The sequence below is a fragment of the Mobula hypostoma genome, chromosome 21 (assembly GCF_963921235.1).
Source record: "Mobula hypostoma chromosome 21, sMobHyp1.1, whole genome shotgun sequence".
NCBI classification, from domain to species: domain Eukaryota; kingdom Metazoa; phylum Chordata; class Chondrichthyes; order Myliobatiformes; family Myliobatidae; genus Mobula; species Mobula hypostoma.
Window position 1 is genome coordinate 36,783,739 of NC_086117.1, and position 22,468 is coordinate 36,806,206.

Below are 22,468 nucleotides of genomic sequence, written 5' to 3' on the forward strand. Positions count from 1 at the left end.
CAGCTATCCAAGTTCCCATTGGAGTGCAGTAAGATAGTTGACAGTATATTATCTTGCTTCTCAATGGAAGGACCTTTGTCTGGGCCACTGCACTCTGCAAGAAGGACTCACCTGTCTGTACCAGTGCAGGCATCTTTTCAGTGACTTTAAGGAGGGTGTTCTCTCACCCTGCTGAAATCCCCTTTTTGCTTCTCATCCAGCAGCTTATTACCACAGCATGGAAGATTCAAGAACTACTGTTTGTGATTTTGCCTTTGGATTTTGTTTACATCATCTTGTTTGGAGTCAGGATCTGAGTGTGTTGTTGATCTGACCCCTCACTTGGCTCATCATCATCCACAGCACTCCTATTACAGGGGAAAATTCACCTGGGGGTATTCCATTGCTCCGAAGCCCTTGTTTTTCATGGCAGTAGATGTTTTAATAGCCTGGGCAAGTAAGTGCAATGCATTTTATCAGCCACTGCAGTTTTACTAATTTTTGCTGGTAGCAGACAGTGGTTGCTTAGAATTGTTGATAGAATTATTAACGTATCAACTTATCTGCTGTCTCCATAATAGATATCCTTCCCCTCACTTCAAAGTTCAAAGTAAAGTTATCAACACAGTACATACTTGTCACCCTATACGATCCTGAGATTTATGTTCTTGCAGGCATACTGAATAAAAACAGTAATAAATCAATGAAAGACTGGATCAATGGCATTTAACCAGTGTGCAAAAGACAACAAACTATGTAAATACAAATAATAATAATAAAACAATAAATATTGAGAACATGAGATGAAGAGTCCTTGAAAGTGAGCCCATAGGTTGATATGGCAAGTGAAATTGAATGGTTATCCTCTCTGGTTTAAAAGCCTGATGGTTGAAGGGTAGTAAGTTCCTGATCCTTGTGGTGTGAATCTTTCTGCCTGATGGCAGCAGCAAGAAGGGAGCCTGGCCTGGGCGTTGGGGGTTCCTGATGCTGGATGCAGCTTCTCTGCAATGACACTCCATATAGATGTCCTCCATGGTGGGGAGCACTTGATCAGAGATGAACTGGGCTGTATCCACTACTTTTTATAGGTCTTTCAGTTCAAGCACGTTGGTATTTCCATACCAGGCTGTGATGCAGCCAGTCAATATACTCCATGGTGAAAATAAAGCGGTTGGGACCAGGGAACTTAAAATCATTGAAAAGATTCAGAGCGTATCGGTTCCAGCTATGCCTGCCTCTTTTTTCCCTGGCCCCCACCGTTTTATTTTCACCATGAATGTTCAGTCCCTATATACCTCCATCCCCCTCCAGGAAGGTCACAAAGCTCTCCACTTCTTTTTGGATTCCAGATCTAACCAGTTCCCCTCTACCTCCACTCTCCTCCGTCTAGCAGAATTAGACTCCCTCTTCCTCCAAACTAAAGGTGTAGCCATGGGCACCTGTATGGGTCCCAGCTATGCCTGCCTTTTCATTGGCTTTGTGGAACAATCCATGTTCCAAGCCTATACTGGTATCTGTCCCCCTCTTTTCCTTCGCTACATCGACGACTGCATTGGCGCTGCTTCCTGCACGCATGCTGAGCTCGTTGACTTCATTAACTTTGCCTCCAACTTTCACCCTGCCCTCAAGTTTACCTGGTCCATTTCCGACACCTCCCTCTCCATCTTTCTGTCTCTATCTCTGGAGACAGCTTATCTACAGATGTCTACTATAAGCCTACGGACTCTCACAGCTACCTGGACTATTCCTCTTCCCACCTTGTCTCTTGCAAATATGCCATCCCCTTCTTGCAATTCCTCCATCTCCGCCACATCTGCTCTCAGGATGAGGCTTTTCATTCCAGGACGAAGGAGATGTCTTCCTTTTTTAAAGAAAGAGGCTTCCCTTCCTCCACCATCAACTCTGCTCTCAAATGCATCTCTCTCATTTCATGCAGATCTGCTCTCACCCCCCATCTTCCCACCATCCCACTAGGAATAGGGTTCCCCTTGTCTTTACCTACCAACCCACCAGCTTCCGGGTCCAACATATAATTCTCCGTAACTTTCGCCACCTCCAATGGGATCCCACCACTAAGCACATCTTTCCCTCACCCCCCTTTCTGCTTTCCACAGGGATTGCTCCCTACGCGACTCCCTTGTCCATTCGTTTCCCCCATCCCTTCCCACCGATCTCCCTCCCGGCACTTATTCTTGTAAGCGGAACAAGTGCTACACATGCCCTTACACTTCCTCCCTCACCACCATTCAGGGCCCCAGACAGTCCTTCCAGGTGAGGCGACACTTCACCTGTGAGTCGGCTGTGGTGATCTACTGCGTCCGGTGCTCCCGGTGCGGCCTTCTATATATTGGCGAGACCTGATGCAGGCTGGGAGACCATTTCGCTGAACTCCTACGTTCTGTCCGCCAGAGAAAGCAGGATCTCCCAGTGGCCACACATTTTAATTCCACGTCCTATTCCCATTCTGATAGGTCTATCCACGGCCTCCTCTATTGTCAAGATGAAACCACATTCAGGTTGGAGGAACAACACCTTATATTCTGCCTGGGTAGCCTCCAACCTGATGGCATGAATATTGACTTCTCTAACTTCTGTTAATGCCCCTCCTCCCCCTTCACACCCCATCCCTTATTTATTTACTTGATATATTTTTTTATTTCCCCCCCCTTTTTTCTCTCTCTTTCTTTTTTCTCCCTCTGTCCCTCTCACTATAACTCCTTGCCTGCTCTCCACCCTCCGGGCTCCCCTTCCCCCTTCTCTCTCTCCCCAGGATTCCCATCCCATGATCCTCTCCCTTCTCCAGTCTGGTATCCCTTTTGCCAATCAACTTTCCAGCTCTTAGATCCACCCCTCCCCTCCTGTCTTCTCCTATCATTGCAGGTCTCCCCCTCTCCCTCCCACTTTCAAATCTCTTACTTTCTCTCCTTTCAGTTAGTCCTGACGTAGGGTCCCGGCCCGAAATGTCGACTGTATCTCTTCCTATAGATGCTGCCTGGCCTGCTGCGTTCACCAGCATTTTTTGTGTGTGTTGCTTGAATTTCCAGCATCTGCAGGTTTCCTCATGTCTAAGTACACAGTGAAGCAGGGTGAACAAATAGATTGATGTAGTTGAAGTACAGTCAACTTAAAACTTAGTTTTAAAACAAAAACTTCCGTTTTTTTTTATGTTCTCCACGAATGTTGCCAAGTGGCTCCGGTATTTTCTGTTTTAATTTCAGTTTTCTAACATTCAGTGATTTGCTTTTGTCAATCACAGATGTTTCTCTGCAGGGTGTCAAAGCTATGCACTTGGTTTTGATGCTTACTAATGAGAGGTAATGTTACAACTAAGGAGAAACATTCATTCATATTTAAATGGACAATAAAAAAAGTTATCTGGGTTTGAAAATGAAATGAAAGAATTATTGGAGAGGGACAAAAATCTTCATATTGACAATCAGATGTACTTCCGATGTGTTACATAAACAAATCTTTGAAGCATGGAAGTTGAAGTGCATTGAAAGATTGTTATTCATGACTTCATAATATCCCAAGACACTTTACAGCCAATTAAATCCTTGTGAAAATGTGGCTTCTGTTGTCACATTGGAAAAGTGCGATGCTTTATGTCGTCCTTGTCTTTTTTTTAATGACTAGCTTTAAGAATACATTTCAAAGTTCCAATTCAAATTTCAGTGGCATCCTGGCTGACTAAGTGGATTTCTGCTGTTTTCCCATATTATGAAATTTCATGGCAAGGATTTATACTATGTTTTCATTAATTACATCTCAGCACATATGCATTTTGGGCGAATGTGTGCTGCAATACTTGTCTAATAAATAGAAACATAGAAACATAGAAAACCAACAGCACAATACAGGCCCTTCAACCCACAAAGCTGTGCCAAACATGTCCTTACTTTAGAAATTACCTAGGGTTACCCATAGCCCTCTATTTTACTAAACTCTTTGTACCTATCCAGGAGTCTTTTAAAAGACCCTATGGTATCCACCTCCACCATCGTCGCTGGCAACCCATTCCATGCATTCACCACTCTCTGCGTAAAAAACTTACCCCGACATCTCCTCTGTACCTACTTCCAAGCACCTTAAGACTGTGCCCTCTCGTGCTAGCCATTCCAGCCCTAGGTAATAGCTTCTCATCATCTTATCCACCTCTATCAGGTCACCTCTCATCGTCCGTCGCTCCAAGGAGAAAAGGCCGAGTTCACGCAACCTATTCTCATAAGGCATGCTCCCCAATCCAGGCAACATCCTTGTAAATCTCCTCTGCACTCTTCCTATGGTTTCCACATCCTTCCTGTAGCGAGGCGACCAGAACTGAGCACTGTACTCCAAGTGGGGTCTGATCAGGGTCCTATATAGCTGCAAAATTACCTCTCCGATACATCCTTCGCTGTTCTGCATACCTGTGGATCAGCACTGTCCAACATTTACACATCAGGTAGGAATCTGTAAGCTGGACAGTCAAATCCTCAACAAACTTCTGTCGTTTAATTAAAATTTTAAACAAATTGCAGATGCCAGAATCACAAAATAAAAGCAGAAAATGCTTAACATTCAGCAGGCCAAGCAGAGTTAATGTTTTAGGCTGAATACGTCAGTGCCTGAGTCTAATTTTTACGCTATTGGATCTTACATTCGGACTAACACACACAAAATGCTGGAAGAACTCAGCAGGTCAAGCAGCATCTATGAAGATGAATAAACAACTGACACTTTGGGCCGAGACCCTTCATCAGAACGGGAAAGGAAGGGGAAGGTGCCTGAAAAGAGTTAGAGGGACGGGAGGAGGTGAAGCCAGGTGGCTGGGAGAGGATGTATGTAGCTTGGAGGTGATAGATAGAAAAGGTAAAGGGGAGGAGAAGAAGGAATCTGATTGGAGAAGAGACTGGACCATATGGGAGAAAGAAAAGGTGGAGAGGTAGCAAGGGGAGGAGACAGCCAAGTGAGAAGAGGAATTAAGAAGCCATAGTGGGGAATTGATGAAGGAGGAAGTGGAAAATTACTGACAGTTGGAGAAATCAATTTTCATGCTATCAGGTTGAAGGCTACCAAGATGGACTATGAGGAATTACTCCTCCAGCCTAAGAGTGGCCCCATCATTGTAGAAGAGGAGGCCAGGTTCCAACATGTGAGAATGGGAATGGGAATAGGAATTAAAATGGTTGGCCACTGGGAAATACTACTTCTCGCAGATAGCATGGAGGTGCTGACAAAGCAGTCCCTCAAACTATGTCAGATCTCACCAGTATAGAGGAAGCCACATCAGGAGACATGGAAATGACTGTGGTGCTGAATGCTGGTTAGGAAGAAGGTGATATACCACTTCTGCTGCTTGCAGGGATAAGTACCAGCAGGGAGGGATGAATAGACAAGGGAATCATAGAGGGAGCAATCCCTGTGGAAAGTGGAGATTGTGGGGTGGGGGAGGTTAAAATGTTTGGTTTTAGGATCCTGTTAAAGATGGCAAAAATAGTGCAGAATGATGTATTGGATGCAGAGTTTCATGGGGTAGTAGGTGAGAATAAGAAGAATTCTATCCCTGTTAAGGCAGCATGAACTTCTGGTGTGCCACAGTGGTTAGTGTAGGAACCACTTCTCTTCATGTTATATCTCAATGATTCAGAAGAGGAATTGATAGCTTTGCTGCTAAGTTTGAGGACAATACAAAGATAGGTAGAGATGTAGGTAGTGTTGAGGAAGCAGGGTGTCTGCAGAAGGACTTCGACAGATTGGGCGAATGGTCAAAGAAGTGGCAGATTAAATATAGTACATGGAGGTGCAAGGTCATGTACTTTGGAAGAAGGAATGAAGTTTAGGACTATTTTCCAAATGGGGAGAATGTTCAGAAATCAAATGTGTAAAGAGACTTCGAAGTCCTCATGCAGGATTCTTGAAAGGTTCAATTACAAATTGAATCAGTGGTAAGGGAAGAAAATGCAATGTTAGCATTCATTTCTAACCTACATTCGAGAATCTCCAAATATTACTGGGATAACTCGGTGCTTAAAGTCCCATAAAATATCACTCTATGCTTATGACTTACTTTTATATATTTCTAATCCTCAAAAATCCATCCCTGCTGTTTTAGAGTTATTAGCACAATTTAGTCTCTTTTCAGGTTATAAATTAAATCTTAGTAAGAGTGAACTTTTCCGGATTAATAAACAACTCCCCTTATATCATAACTTTGCGTTTAAATTGATTAATAATTATTTTTCATATCTTGGGATTAAAATTATTTGTAAATACAAAGATTTATTTAAGATTAACTTTTTACCCTTAATTGACCATATTATTCAACTTTCATCTAAATGGTTTCCTTTATATTTAACTTTGATTGGTCGTATTAATGCAGTTAAGATGTTTTTTCTGCCAAAATTTTTATATATATTTCAGGCATTACCAATTTTTGTTCCAAAATCTTTTTTTGATAAAGTTGACTCAAAAATTTCTTCATTTATTTGGCAAAATAAAAACCCGAGACTGGGTTTACAGAAAGCTAAGAGAGATGGAGGTTTAGCATTACCTAACTTTAGATTCTATTATTCGGCAATTAATATTCGACATATGAAATTTTGGTTACTTGACCAGGATATACTATCCATTCCTAAATGGGTAGCATTGGAATTACAATCTGTTCAGGGCTATACACTTGGCTCTATTTTAGGTTCCTCTCTTCCTTTTGATTTGAAATGCCTCAAACAGGTATCTAACCTGATAGTTAAATATACCTTACGTATTTGGTTTCAATTCAGAAAATTTTTTGATCTTAACCAATTTGGGCTAGCGATTCCTATTTTAGGTAACATATTTTTTCCTCCCTCTTTTACGGATCGTGCTTTTCAAATTTGGAAGACTAAGGGTATTTCACGGTTTTTGGATTTATTTTTAGATGGTTCCCTTATGTCTTTTGAACAATTATCTAATAAATATAATTTATCAAGAATACATTTTTTTTTAGATATCTACAAGTTAGAAATTTCCTAAGTACTATACTTTCTTCTTTTCCAATGCTTCCTCCTACATACATTTTAGATACTATAATTAACCTTAATCCATGTCAGAAAGGTGCATCGGCTATGATTTATAATATTATTATGAAACTTAGGAAAGCTCCATTTAATAAGATTAGGGTAGATTGGGAACAGGAATTGGGGTCTATCATTTCCGTGGATGACTGGGGGCAGATTTTACAATTAGTCAATACTTCCTCTATCTGTGCTAAACATTCCCTAATTCAATTTAAAGTTGTTCATAGAGCACATATGTCCAAAGATAAATTAGCGCGCTTTTATTCTCATATTAATCCTTTTTGTGATAGATGTCCGGGGCAGATAGCCTCTTTAACTCATATGTTTTGGTCTTGTCCTACTCTGGAAACTTTTTGGAGAGACGTTTTTAATATTATCTCAAAGGTATTGAATATAGATATCTCTCCTCACCCTATTACTGCTATCTTTGGACTACCTAAAATTTCCAGTAATCTTCCTCCTTCAGCCCGTAGAATGATTGCATTTCTTACTTTAATGGCGAAAAGATGTATCTTACAACATTGGAAAGAGCTTAATGCTCCAACCACCTTTGTTTGGTTTTCTCAGACGATATTATGCTTGAATTTGGAGAAAATTAGAAGCAATCTTTATAATTCCTCACTTAAATTTGAACAGACCAGGAGATCTTTTATTCAATATTTTCATTTAATGTAATTTTTTTTCTTCTCTTTTTTGCTCCATATTTATATACCCTTCCTGTTTTTTTTACTGTTTTTAATGGAGGTCAGGTTTGAGGACACGATTTTAAGTTCTTTAACTCTACTTGGTTCCAAGTTAGCCCATTGCTTTGCTTTAGTTTAGTTGCACGGTGGGTTTTTTTGGGGTTTTTTTTTTCCTTTTCTCTATTGATATATATATATATATATTAGTATACTATTATGTTACCTTAGTATGTTATGTTTAAATTACATTGTTTGTATCACTTTTTTTCTGTATTAATATCTCCTGTAATTTTATTATATTTTAACAGTGTATTCATGCCTATATGGCTTACCTTTTTGTATACTTATTCAATAAAAAGATTTAAAAAGAAAGAAAGAAAGAAAGAAAGAAAGCATTCATTTCGAAAGGACTAGAATACAAAAGCAAGTATGTAATGCTGAGGCTTTATAATCGATTGGTCTAACTGCACTTGGAGTACTGTGAGGAGATTTTTGTTTTTGTTTAAGAAGGGTTCTGAGAGTAAACCTAGCAATTATCAGCCTGTGAGTTTGACGTCAGTGGTGGGTAAATTGATGGGAAGTATTCTTAGGGATGGTATATATAATTATCTGGATAGACAGGGTCTGATTAGGAACAGCCAACATGGAATTGTGCGTGGAAGGTCATGTTTGACAAATCTTATTGAATTTTCTGAAGATGTTAGTAGGAAAGTTGAGAAGTGTAAAGTGGTGGATGTTGTCTGTATGGACTTCAGTAAGGCTTTTGACAAGGTTCCACATGGAAGATTAGTTAGGAAGGTTCAATTGTTAGGTATTAATATTAAAGTAGTAAAATGGATTCAGCAGTGGCTGGATGGTAGACACCAGAGAGTAGTAGTGGATAACTGTTTGTCAGATTGGAGGCCGATGTCTAGTGGTGTGCCTCAGGGATCTGTACTGGGTCCAATGTTGTTTGTCATATATATTAATGATCTGGATGATGGGGTGGTAAATTGGATGAGTAAGTATGCAGATGATACTAAGATAGGTGGAGTTGTGGATAATGAAGTAGGTTTTCAAAGCTTGCAGAGAGATTTAGGCCAGTTAGAAGAATGGGCTGAAAGATGGCAGATGGAGTTTAAAGCTGATAAATATGGGGTGCTACATTTTGGTAGGACTAATCAAAATAGGACATACATGGTAAATGGTAGGGCACTGAAGAATGCAGTAGAACAGACGGATCTAGGAATAATGGTGCATAGTTCCCTGAAGGTGGAATCTCATGTGGATAGGGTGGTGAAGAAAGCTTTTGTTATGCTGGCCTTTATAAATCAGAGCATTGAGTATAGGAGTTGGGATGTAATGTTGAAATTGTACAAGGCATTGGTGAGGCCAAATTTGGAGTATTGTGTACAGTTTTGGTCACCGAATTATAGGAAAGATGTCAACAAAATAGAGAGAGTAAAGAGAAGATTTACTAGAATGTTACCTGGGTTTCATCACATAGGTTACAGAGAAAGTTTGAACAAGTTGGGTCTTTATTCTTTGGAACGTAGAAGGTTGAGGGGGATTGATAGAGTTGACGTGGATAGGCTTTTTCCATTGAGAGTGGGGGAGATTCAAACAAGAGGACATGAGTTGAGAGTTAAAGAGCAAAAGTTTAGGGGTAACATGAGGGGGATCTTCTTTACCCAGAGAGTGGTAGCTGTGTGGAACAAGCTTCCAGCAGAAGTGGTTGAGGCAGGTTCGATGTTGTCGTTTAAGGTTAAATTGGACAACTATATGGACAGGAAAGGAGTGGAGGGTTATGGGGAGAGTGCAGGTCGGTGAGACTAGGTGAGAGTAAGAGTTCGGCACGGACTAGAAGGGCCAAGATGGCCTGTTTCAGTGCTGTAATTGTTATATGGTTATATGGTTATATGTGCTGGCATTGGAGAAGGTCCAGAGGAGTTTCATGAGAATGATTTCAGGAATTAAAGGCTTAACATATGAGGAGCACTTGATTGCTCTGGGCCCGTTCTCGCTGGAGTTCAGAAGAATGAAGGAATATCTCATTGAATCCTATTGAATATTGAAAGGCCTTGATAGTGTAGGTGCGGAGACAATGTTTCCTATAGTGTGGGAGTGTGTGAGTCTAGCACCAGAGGGCATGGCCTCAGCATTGAAGGATGTCTATTCAGAGCAGAGATGAGGAAAAATTTCTATAGGCAGAGGGTGCTGAATCTGTGGAATTCATTGCCACAGCTGTGCAGGCCAAGTCAATGGAAATACTTAAGGTGAAGATTAATAGGTTCTTGATTAATCCGGACGTCAAAGGTTATGGGGAGAAGTCAAGAGAATGGAGTTGAGGGATATCAAATCAGTCATGATGGAATGGTGGAGCAGACTCAATGGGCTAAATAGCCTAATTTTACTCCTATGTCTCGTGGTATAAGATGGAGTTATCATGGATGTTCAAGAATGGAGGAAATGCTGGTAAGGGCAGCATCAATAGTGAGGAAGGAAAAATCCTGTTCTTTGAAGAAGGAGGAAAGCCTCATCTTGGAACCAGAAGGAACTGAGAAAAGGGAATGGTATTTTTTACAGGAGACATGCTGAGAAGAGATATAGTCAAAATACCTGTGGAAATCGGTATGTTTATGAAAGATATCAGTTGACAGTTTGTCTCTGGAGATAGAGACAGAGAGCTCGAGAAAGGGAATAAAGGTGTCAGAAATGGACCAACTGAATTTAAAGGCAGGGTGGAAGTTGAAGACAGAGTTGAAAAATGATGAACTCAGCACATGCTTGAAGCAGCAACAATTCAGTTGTCAATGTAGTGCAGAAAGATTTGGGAGCATTACCAAGGAAGGCTTGGAACATGGACTGTAACACATAGCTAACAAAATGGCAGGCATAGCTAGGGGCCCATGAGGATGACCATAGCTACACCTTGAGTTTGGTGTAGATTTGAGGCTGTGTGGCCATATAGGATTCCTTGGCTTAAACCTGAAGCTTAGTGGTTGATGGTATCTTCTTACAAAGATCATTGCTCTGCATTTGCATCAGATTCCAACAAATTTTACCAAAGGATGATACATTTTGTCCCACTTTTTCTTAAAGGAATCTGATAAGCTATTCCATCAAACCTTTCTAGTTTTGATATTTCTAGATAAAAAGATGACCTTTTATTGTTTTATTGTTTTGTCTTTTTAATGCAGTGGAACATAAACCATAGCATTAAACTGTTCTATTGTTAAAAATATTATTTCATTTTCTCTCTTTTTTTGTCAATTCTTGTTTTCCTTCTCTTTATTTCTTTTTTTGGCATTTAGCTCAACATTGAACCCACCCACTCTGATTTACACTTCCTTCTTAGTACTTGCATTGTTAATTTTTGACACCCTTTCATTTTTAAATTCAACCCGCAAATGTGGCGAGGTATTTTTGTTTTCCTTTGGAATGTTTTAAAAAGCAGTAGCACATAAGACAGAAGAGGCCAGATTTGCAGGGCCATTGGCAATCAGTTGGAGTGTGGGAACATACTGGGAAGCTTTGTTGAGGAACTGACACTTGCATAATAGATCAAAAACATATTCTGTGTATATCAAGCGTGCTGCTCTGTTTTTTCATGGAGCTCCTTCTGATGATTTTAATTTCAGCTGTGAATGACAATCACACAATTGGCCCACACTACCTGTCAAATGAGCTGTGTGTTTCCTTGTTTCTGTAAGCATTGCAGAAGTGGGCAGCTGCTGATAGCAGCACTTATGTGAAGTTAAATTGGTGCTTGTTTTGCCACACTGAGCTATGACACAGTGCAGGCCATGAACAGGAAGACTCACCTTATCCTTCAAAGAAGTTTTGCATTTGTGACATTGAAAGGGATCTTCAGTAACTGGCAGGTCTGATGCTGAATGATTCAGAGGTGATATTATTGAGAGAACTCTGCTGTTCCCTAAGCTGTTTTGCTGCAATGTAGAACTATGATATCTCAAGAAAGAACATTTGTAATGGTGCATATTTGAAAGCATAACTTGGGTTTTAAGCCTAATGAGCCTTTAATATCATTCGAGAGAGGAAATAATGAAGTAAAACAAACATGCTATGAGAAGAGAATAAAGGACGAAGAGAAATACTGAAAGAGGAGGCTGGGAATGTTTAAAGGTTTATTCTCCAAAAGACATCCAGTGGCAATGATTGTTTCTGTGTCTTGCTGCAGAGATGCAATGTACCCAGAGGCTGTTATTCTCCAAGGAGGTGCCATCTCCTTTAGACAGAGGTCTAGCCACAAAGAGTATGTCATAACCATACTCTCTTAGTCTTCATAAATGCAGCCTCCATCTTATTTCATGGAGAAATCAAATGGTCTTTTCTATGAGTGAGGGGGTCAGGGATTGTTATTGTCGGCACTTTTTTTCCCTGCGGGTGAGGGGATTGGGGATTGTTATTGTCACTGTCATTTTTTCGGCAAATGAGGGTGACGGGAATTGTCGCTATTATTTATCTGTGAGTGAGGCGGTTGGGGACTGTTACTATCACTGTTCTCCTGCAGGGGAGGGGTGGGGGTTTTGGGGTCTGTGAGTTTCATTTTTTTTCTTTTCCTTTTCATACCGCAGGGAGGGTAGTTGACGTCTTTTCCTTCACCAACTCCCATAGTCTTTCTGTATTTCTTGGCTGTCTGGAGAAGACACATATCAGAGTTGTATTGTACATGCATACTTGGAGAATAAATGAACCTTTGTACCTTTGATTGACGAAAATCAGCTATAATCTCCAAACCATTGTTGCATATTGGATTTCACCAATCTACAGTGGCTATAGTTAGTAGAGATAGTGCCTCAAATTTATTATATGATAAACACCATAAGACGTAGGAACAGAATTAGTACATTTGGCCCATCGAGTCTGCGCTACCATTCCATCATGGCTGATTAATTGTCCTTCTCAATTCCATTCTGCTGCCTTTTTCACATAACCTTTGCCCTTGCGAATCAAGAACCTATCAACCACCACTTTAAATATACCCAATAACTTAACCTACACAGCTGTCTTGGCAGTGAATTCTATGGATTCAGCACCTCTGGTTAAAATAAATCCTTTTCATCTCTGTTCTGAAGGGATGCTCTCCTTTTCTGAGGTTGTGCCCTCTGGTCCTAGACACCCCCATGACAGGAAGCATTCTCTCCATGTCCACTCTACCTGGGCATTAAATATTTTCAATAGGTTTCAATAAATTGCCCCCTCGTTTTTAAACTCAAGTCAGTACAGGCTCAGAGCCGTCAAATACTCCTCATAGTTTAACCCTTTCGTTCCCAGGGTGATTCTCAAGAAACACCTCTGAGGAAACAAATGAAACTATATGTAAGAAATAAATAATCACCATTGTTTTTAACTTGATGCTTGACTTCCTTTTGTCTGCTTTCTGCCCTGTGCTTCCAGAGTAGTGCAAGTTGGTGGAAGTAGTCACAGAAAAAGGGGGCTCTTTCTGAATCTGACTCTTGTTAGAATGTTTTGTTCATTTCTTCCCATTTCCCTGAAAGCTTCAAAGCTTTGACTCCCTTGTTGCAAAGGTCCACATGAATGTTAAAACCCCACTACAATTACAACAGAGAAATATGCTTTGCTGAGTCCTGACTAGGCAATCCCAATCAAGTGTCGGTCTTACGAATGGTCACTGCCATTAAGTTTCACTTCAGTGGTAATTGCTGCTTGGCTTTGTTATCAATGTTCAAGACAATGAAATTACAGTAGTACTCAAGTCCGTGCAAAACAAATATTTACAATGCATGCAGTACGGCTTAATTTTAAAGAATCTGTTATTTACATGCAACTTATGACTTTGATGCCCTGAACACTCAAAGGCCATTGGCAAGCCGGAGTATAGCATTATTCAGCTGCCCAGCAGTCCTCAGGAAGAAGTTGTTTTTCATTCTAACTGTCTTGGCTGAGGTGTTTCAAATAAATATTTCCAACAGCTGGTACATGGCTTATCCTTTGCCTTGTTGTGACAAATTTGATAAGTTCTACAGCTAACATTATCAATGCAGGATAGAAATCTCTGCCAATGTTTGCACATTTTTTGAGGGATGATATAACGAATAATAAAAATGACATTTTCACATCATTCACTGCCCTCACCAATTAAGACCTATGAAGCTAGAATGAACCCCTCATTATCTTGCTCCCTTAGGAACTATATAGGCAGTATGTTCGAATGATATATGTATTATAATGAGAGTATTTTGTGCACTTCATTAATCCCAGCGTTATAAACAATAGGGAGGATAAGAAAGGCCATGGCACAGCTAAGAATGCTGTTACGTTGTCAGAAAGGAACAATGATCTAGACAGTAATTATTTTTATAAAACATACCATGTATTGCATACATTTAAGCTGTTTTTGTCAGCTTGAGTAAAGAAAGAAATAGACACAATAATACAAATATTGTTACGAGTCCTGTGTCTTAATATACATGTCAAAACCATTTACTAAAAAGAAAATGAAATAAAATGCAGAGTGGTTAACTTTACCCTGTAATATTTTTCCATTCCAATGACATGCACAATGCTTTTCATGCAAAACCTATATTTAGTCACCTTCACAAGAAGCTTTGGAGCACATGCAGAATTAACTATACTGAAAAATAAAATGAAATAAGAAATAATTTACAACAAAGTAGTTACAGAGGCTACAGACACATGTTAGGTACAATCATGACTCAAAATGTAAAAACAGTAGAAACTTTTGTCAGATATATTGTTCAATTTCACTTTATAAAGGCAGCATCTATTTCATTCAAGCTCATCCACATTTGAAAGTCTTCAGTTCATCCTGAGATTTCCTTCCCAGTCTGTGGTCCTGCAGGATAGCTCCAGGAGGAAGTTACCCATGTTGTACCAGGAGATGGTCACCTATCGTAAGATAGGGATTCTGACATGGTCAAGGGAATGTGAGTACCAATATGCCTGTAAGGGGATTAAGAAGCCTTTGTGTGTCTATTGAATCTCAGGTTCTTTTATTGTTTAGATGAGAGTGGAAGCTGTAAAGAAGACGAGTGAACATTGACAGGGCGAATTCTGGAGTTGTGGAATATAGCCAATATTAATTTCAACATCAACTAGTCTTCAGATCTGAACATGAATTGCAGATTGAACTTAAAATGTTGCTTCGTGGTCTTCCTGGAGCTGCAGATTGGGGTTAATTGCAAACCAGGAAACACTCCATTGACCTGAGATGTCTCCATATACATGAATGCAGCTTACAGACAGCGATGATTAACAATTACTTTGGGTGTCTTGAGTGTTGGGGTGAAGATCTAAGTTTTTGATGATTATATATAATTTAAAGGAAACATTGTGGATACATTGTAACTATAGAATTGTCCAGCCATTACTTTTGATCTTTAGTAAGTAAAAATGTTCATATAATGTTGGTTCAGGGAGCCTCTCTCCAGAGTGACTCCAAATGCAGTCAGCTTCTGTATGCCAAATAAAGCTTTTATAGCAACACACATCAAAGTTGCTGGTGAACGCAGCAGGCCAGGCAGCATCTCTAGGAAGAGGTACAGTCGAAGTTTCAGGTACTACAAGTTGCATGTCTCTGGTGACTTTCGTTTGGACCATATAGAGAAGAACATTAAATGTGGGGAGAAGACTCCAGGAGGGGCGGCACATGCAGATAATAATGGCAGGGCAAAGGAAGAGTTCTGCATTGTCATTATGAGGATCTATATACCAAATGAGAAGCAGACTCTGAGATATAGCAATCTCAGGTTTTTTACTTAAGCAAAATGTGATTTAGCATAGGACAAATTATGTTCGTGAAAAGAGTGTGTAGCTCAAAAAATTGTAGAGACAATGGATTTTGGTTCATTGGGAAATTCCAGGTATAATGGGGTAAAGGGAATGCTATTACTGGGATAACCTACACAAGAAATCAGGGAGCCTGGTAAGCTGCATAATCAGGAAGAAAATAAGGATTTAAAATGAATTATTGGGAACAAGGAGCGAAGTTGAGGGTCAGTCGAAGATCACAGTGTGTAAATGTGGGAAATAATGTACAATGTTGCCTTGGAAAATACAAACCTAATAGTAAATATGCAAATAATACGAGACAAAGCTGAAGACCATTTCTTGCAGGTAGCATTCTAACTAAAATGTGAACAAAAGTGCAAATAAAGATAAGTATAATCTGATATCTGTTACTTAAGTGCTGAGTGACACAGGTTAGGACCTGAATAGTGAAGGCGTTCTGGCATTGAGAATGAGAGTAAACTGGGTAAAGGAGGAGAAGTGGCTCTATTACTTAATAGTTAACTTAGTGCAATGGAGGGGAAAATCCAAGTTCATGAAACTGGGATATGGAAGCTGTTTGGGTAGAGATGAGGAATGATAAAGGCAAGAAGTCTCTTGTGAAAGTGATGCACCAATCCGGCTATTAAACACATAACAGAATCGACTATAAGAGAAGAAATAATGGGAGTTTGTCAGAAAGACATGGTGAAAATTAGGAGAAATTTTAATCTATATATAGACTGGAGCAATCAGATGGGGGAAGTTGGCTTGAATGAGTAGTTTCAGGATAGTTTCATAGAACAAGAAATGCTAGATGCAGCCAAGTTAAACTGGTTCTTTTATTGAGCAAGGAGAAAGGACTTATTAATGAACTCATTGTTAAGGCATTGTTAGATGGAAGTGATTATGATATGATTAGGTTTTGCATTCATCTAGAGGAGGAGAAACACTAAGACTGGTATTTCAAATGTAAAGGTGGGCAATTGTGTGAACAAGATAGCAGAACTGGCTAAAGCATACCAATAAATTAGATTAATCAGCTGAGATGAGATTATAAATTTGTGACTGGAACTCTTCACTGGTGTGTGTCAGCCGCGTCACCTTCTCCCAATAATTTATAGCTTTTAGTTAGCTTTCTCACTTTTTGGCCAGGAAAGCTGTAAGGCTGGATTGAATGAGTTGCCACAGGACATAGAACAGCAAAGCATAGTACAGGCCCTTTGGCCTATAATGTTGTACCAGCCCTTTAACCTACTCTATGTTCAATCTAACCCTTCCTTCCACAAAACCCTCCATTTTACATTTGTCCATATACTTATCTAAGGCTCACTTAAATGTCCTCAATTTATCTGCCTATACTACCATCCTCAACCAAACATTCCATGCACTTATCACTCTCTGTGTAAAGAACTTACTTCTGATATCCACCCCTAAACTTTCCTCAAATCACCTTACAATAATTCCCCCTCATTTTAGCCATTTCTACAATGGGAAATAGTTTCTGGTATGCCTCTTGTCATTTTAAATACCTTGATCAAGTCAGCTCCCATCCTGCTTTGCTCCAAAGAGAAAACCCCAAACTTGCTCAACTTGTTTTCATGAGATAATCTCTCTAATCCAGGCATCATCCTGGAAAATCTCTTTTGCACCCTCTCGAATGCTTCCACAACCTTCCCCAATGAGGGATCAGAAGTGAGTACGTACAATATTCCAAGTGTGGTCTAACCAAAGTATTATAAAACTGCAACTACCTTTCAGCTCTTGAACTCAATCCCTGACTGTTGAGGGCCAAAACAACATATGCCTCCTTCACCATCTTAACCACTTGTGCAGCAGTATTGAAGGATCTATGAATGTGGACTCTAAGATCCCTCTATTCTTCCATTTTGTAAGAATATTGCCACTAACCTTGTACTCTGTCTTCAAGTTTGACCTTCCAAGATGTATAGATTCACACTTTTCCAAACTGAAGTCCATCAGCCATTTCTCAGCCTGGCTCTACATTCCATCATCCCCCGCAACACCACCAACCTTCATGCCATCTGAAAAGATTAGACTCATTGGACACTCATGCCAATTAGTGGATTACAGTTGAGGAAGTTTCAAGTAAACATCTGTCCTCAAAATATTCAGCTTGGTATTTGACTTTCAGCAGCTGTGGATGCTTGAGCCTTTGAATAGCTTGGAAAGAGCTGAGGAACCAATCACCAATACAAACTTCAATTGTTAGTGAATTGCTCAGCTTTCACCATTGTATATAATCTTTGGGTTCCAGGTTCTCCGAAGGTATTTGGCCTCCAGTTTTGCAACATCTGGGTAACTCTAATCGACGTGGTCCAATGTCTGGTTTTTCTCGGAAGATTTGCCAAGCTTTCCTCCCGATGTCAATTGACATGAATTTCAGGATAACCCTTACGTTATGGATACTCTATGGATTTTTCTGGGAGTCTGGAGGTTGCTCAGTCCTTGAGAACTTTGATATTGATTTTCTTTTAGCTACATGTCATTTGAAGCTGACATTCTTGGGCCAGCTTGAAGGAGATAACATTAACCATCATTAGTTGAGCAGTCATTGTATCTATTCTGGCATTGGTGTTGGAACATCTCTCCACTCTGATTCAGATGATGAAATGATCTAGCAGGGCTGGAGTAGGGATATTGGCATGAAGCTTTGTGATTGTCTCTCTGATGAAACAAGGTGTTAGTTATGACAAGCAAATATTCTAAATAGTCTGTCAGGAGAAGAACCTCTCTGAAGTTAGCTTCCCCCACTCCTTCTTTTCCAATTATACTTCAGCAGGGTCTTGTATCCCTCTGTACCCTGGTGCTGAAATCGCCCCAGAAAGGTGTGGAGCAGGGCTGAGTGGATGTCGTCATTGAACTCATTCACGTTTTCTGCGCTGGTCTGTATAGTTTGGTGACAGTGGTATGTGAAAGTGAGCCAAAAGTCATCAGCTATTCACTGATAGTGTGGAGTGGGTTACTGACACAGAGGTCTAGCTCCTTCCATATCATGAAGCTCACTCCATGAAGACAATGTTTCTCTTCTGGGTTATCACTCCAGAATAAGGTGTACCTACCACATTACTCTTTAAATTGGCCAACTCCTGCCTGGCATATCTCACCCAGTGAAGCAATGTCGATGTCAAAGCATCTGAATGCCTCGTCTATGATAACAGAACAACAAGTAGGACTGTCACAACTGACACTGCCCACGATGGCCCTACCATTCTATTTCTGAACTTCACATTACAGGTGGAAATTAGCTGTCAGAGACTTCTTTCAATATGGCATTGCTATTGCCCAAAAGTACAATGGGAACAATTCAGAAAGATCCAAGAGGAGACTAGACTCTGCTGTCCACTCAGCATCAGAAAAACTTTACCATGTTTCTAGTGTATTTCATAGCTCTTCACAAGAAATTAGTTACTTTTAAAGTTCACTTATTACAGCTAAAGACAGTACGTAAAACAAAGACATGTTGATAACTTGTTTGAACGTTCGTTGATGGAGTACACCCACAAAATTCTTTGAAAAGCATCAATAATATCTCGCTGATGGAGCCTGTTTAAATAGATCATTTGAACAAAGATCCTCCAACATTTCCCTTATAATACTAAGGTGAAGTCTCAGCCTAGATTGCGTGTGTCATCTGCAAAGCTGAATGCCAGCTGAGTCAAGATGACAAGGTGGTGGACCAAATGCAACCAATCACATGATTCATCCATACATCTATTTCAACATTGTGAAGGCGGTGATATCAACTACTTTGCAGCTACTTTTGGACAGGAGGTACAGAAGCCTGGTCCACACCACAAGGTTCAAGATCAACTGCTTGCCTTCAGCCATAATGATTACTGCTGTATAACAGAGGACATTGTATGATCACTTTGACCTGATTGTTCCTTGCAAGTCAATTCCTTCATCCCAGAAATCAAGCTGACAAGCCTTCTCTGAACTGCCTCAAAGCCAAATGTGTTTCTCTTTAAATATGGAGGACAAATTATTTCAAATGCAATAAGACTTTGCTACTTTTATTCTTCTTGCTAGTAATGGTCTATACTCCATGGAAAGGAGTGTAGTCAATGTTTTGGCCTCAAATCCTTCATCAGGGCTGATAAAAATGATGAGGAGTCAGAGTGAGGGGAAGGTCACGTCCTGCAAGGATTGGAAGATTGCCTGTCTGCAGACTACATAACCTGCAGTCTCCAATGGCAGCAGGCATAAACATTTCCAGACCACAACCCCTGCTGCTGACCTCAGTGCTTTTAATGAGCTTCCCTCCCCTCACTTTTTTATCCTGACTCCTCATCTTTTTTTCCAGTCCTGATGAAGGGTCTCGGCCTGAAATGTTGACTGTACTCTTTTCCGCAGATGCTACCTGGCCTGCTGAGTTCCTCCAGCATTTTGTGTGTGCTGCTTGGATTTCCAGCATCTGCTGATTTGCTCTTGTTGTGATTGGCCAATACTCCAATTGCCTTTCCAATTACCACAGGCACCCGGATCTCTCTGTACACCAGAATGTTGTGGTCTGTCTCCATTCACATAATGTTCTACCATTTCTGTTTTCTCCAGCAAAGTCGGCATCACCTTTTTTCACATCTGAAAATGTTAACCCACTCATTTGCATACTGTATCTACAGACTCTTAGTGTACTCCTCATGACATTTGGTCCTCTATATCTACTCAATCACCAAATTTGACCACAACACCTCACTTAGTAAAAATTTTATACAGTTGAAGTTTCAGCACAAATACTCACTAAATTTGCAAATAAAAAGCAAAACATTTAATCTGACTCTATATTAGCTAGCCAGTTCTTTATTTATTGTCACTGATGCCATAAGTACTCAACAGGTGAGGTCCCCTAACCTGTGTGGTTTCATCAACTGTCTTCTGGAATTTATAATACTATACTTTAGTAAGTTACCCTTTACCACACGCCACTTTACAACTTCAAAGAGCTCTAATAAATTTGTCAGACATGATTTTGCTTCCATGCTAGTTCTGCTTGTATTCATGAATTTTTAAATGCTCTGTTGTTACTTCCTTAATGGCAGATGCCAGCTCTTTCCCAGTGTCAAATACAGAATATTCTCAGGCATCCTGCATCAATGGCAATGGAAAATATTGCATGTGAATTGCTAAAAAAAAAAACACGTTAGTATACCTCATCACACTTGCATTGAGTGCATAAACCTTTAAATAAATTGTCATACTCAACGGCAACTTCTCACCCTTTTCAATTACCATGCTTTAGATTGGAATTCTATATTTTCACGGTTCAAAATTCAAAGTAAATTTATTATCAAGGTACATGTTCGTCACCATACTCAACCCTGAGATTCAGTTTCTTGTGAGTATACTCAATAAATTCAATAACCATGATCGAATCAATGAAAGACCGAATCAACAGGGTGGAGAACCAGTGTGCAAAAGACAACAAACTGTAAAAATAAATAAATAATAATTATAAATAAGCAATGAATATCAAGAACATGAGAGGAAGAGTCCTTGAAAGTGAGTCCATAGGTTGTGGGAACAGTTCAGTGATGGGGCAAGTGAAGTTGACTGACGTTACCCTATGCAGATCAAATCTTGGAAACTGGCTCCAAAATATTTCAGCCATACCACCTACAATTATCAAAGACTCTGTGTACTCATTTTTCCATTCATTAAACTCATACTTTCTAGTTCCTTGACTCCTGTTTTCAAGTCTCCTCCACCTCCTCTATTTGTTGATGGTTTTGCTATAACGTTTTTGTGTTATTTATTTAATTGGGTTCTCATTATCAAATTTTAGGATTTATGTGAAGATATGATCACATTTTAGGTCATATTTATGCAGAAATAGAGAAAATTCTACAGGATTAACAAACTTTCTGGCACCACTGTACTTATATATCCATCGCTTAGAATACCTTCTAATAACTTTCCCACAACTTATCCCAGACTCACTGGTCTATAATTTTTTTGTTTTGTTTAGAGCCTTTTTTAAGCAGTGGAACAACATTGGCTATCCTCCAGTCCTCTGGTACCTCTCCGGTTGTGAAGGGTGATTTAAATCTCTCCACTAGGGCCCCGGCAATTTCTGCACTTGCCTTCTGTAGGGTCCAAGGGAACACCTTGTCAAGGCCTGGGGATTTATCCACCCTGATTTGTCTCAGGACAGCAAACAGCTCCTCCTCTGTAAGCTGTACTGAGTCCATGAAGTTGATGCTGCTTTGCCTCACTTCTATATACTCTGTGTTCATCTCCTTAGTAAATATAGACGCAAAAATTTATTTAAGATCCCCACATCTGTTTTGGCTCCACACATGGATTACAATTCTGATCTTCCAGAGAACCAATTTTCTCATATGCAATCCCTTTGCTCCTTTACCTTGTCTGCTTGGGCATCTTTGTGCCTTCTTTTAGCCCTTCTGATTTCTTTCTTAAGTGTTCTCTTGCATCGCTTATGCTCCATAAGCACCCCATTTGTTCCTACCTACCTACGTATATCTGCTATGTACCTCCTTTTTTCTCTAAACCAGAGTCTCAACATCTCTTGAAAACCAAGGTTCCCGACACTTGTTATCTTTACCTTTAATTCTGACAGGTATATAGAAGCTACGTTCTCTCAAAATTTCATTTCTGAAGGACTTACACTTACCATGTACACCTTTGCCGGGACTTCCTCTAATTTAGAATCACAACCTAGTCCAAACATATGGTTTTGCATACTTACTTTTAAACTGATGACATTATGTTCACTAGATGAAAAGTGTTCCCCTACACAAGCTTCTGACACAAGCTTCTGTCACCTGCCCTGTCTCATTCCCTAATACCAGATCCAGTATCACACTCTCTCTCATTAGGACTTCGATATACTGATGAAGGAAACTTCTCAGACCCATTTGACAAACTCTATTCCATCTAGTCCTTTTATGGTATGGGATTCCCAGGCAATACTTGGAAAGTTAAAATCACCTACTACAACGATCTTATGTTGCTGTGTTCTTAAATTCTCTGTTG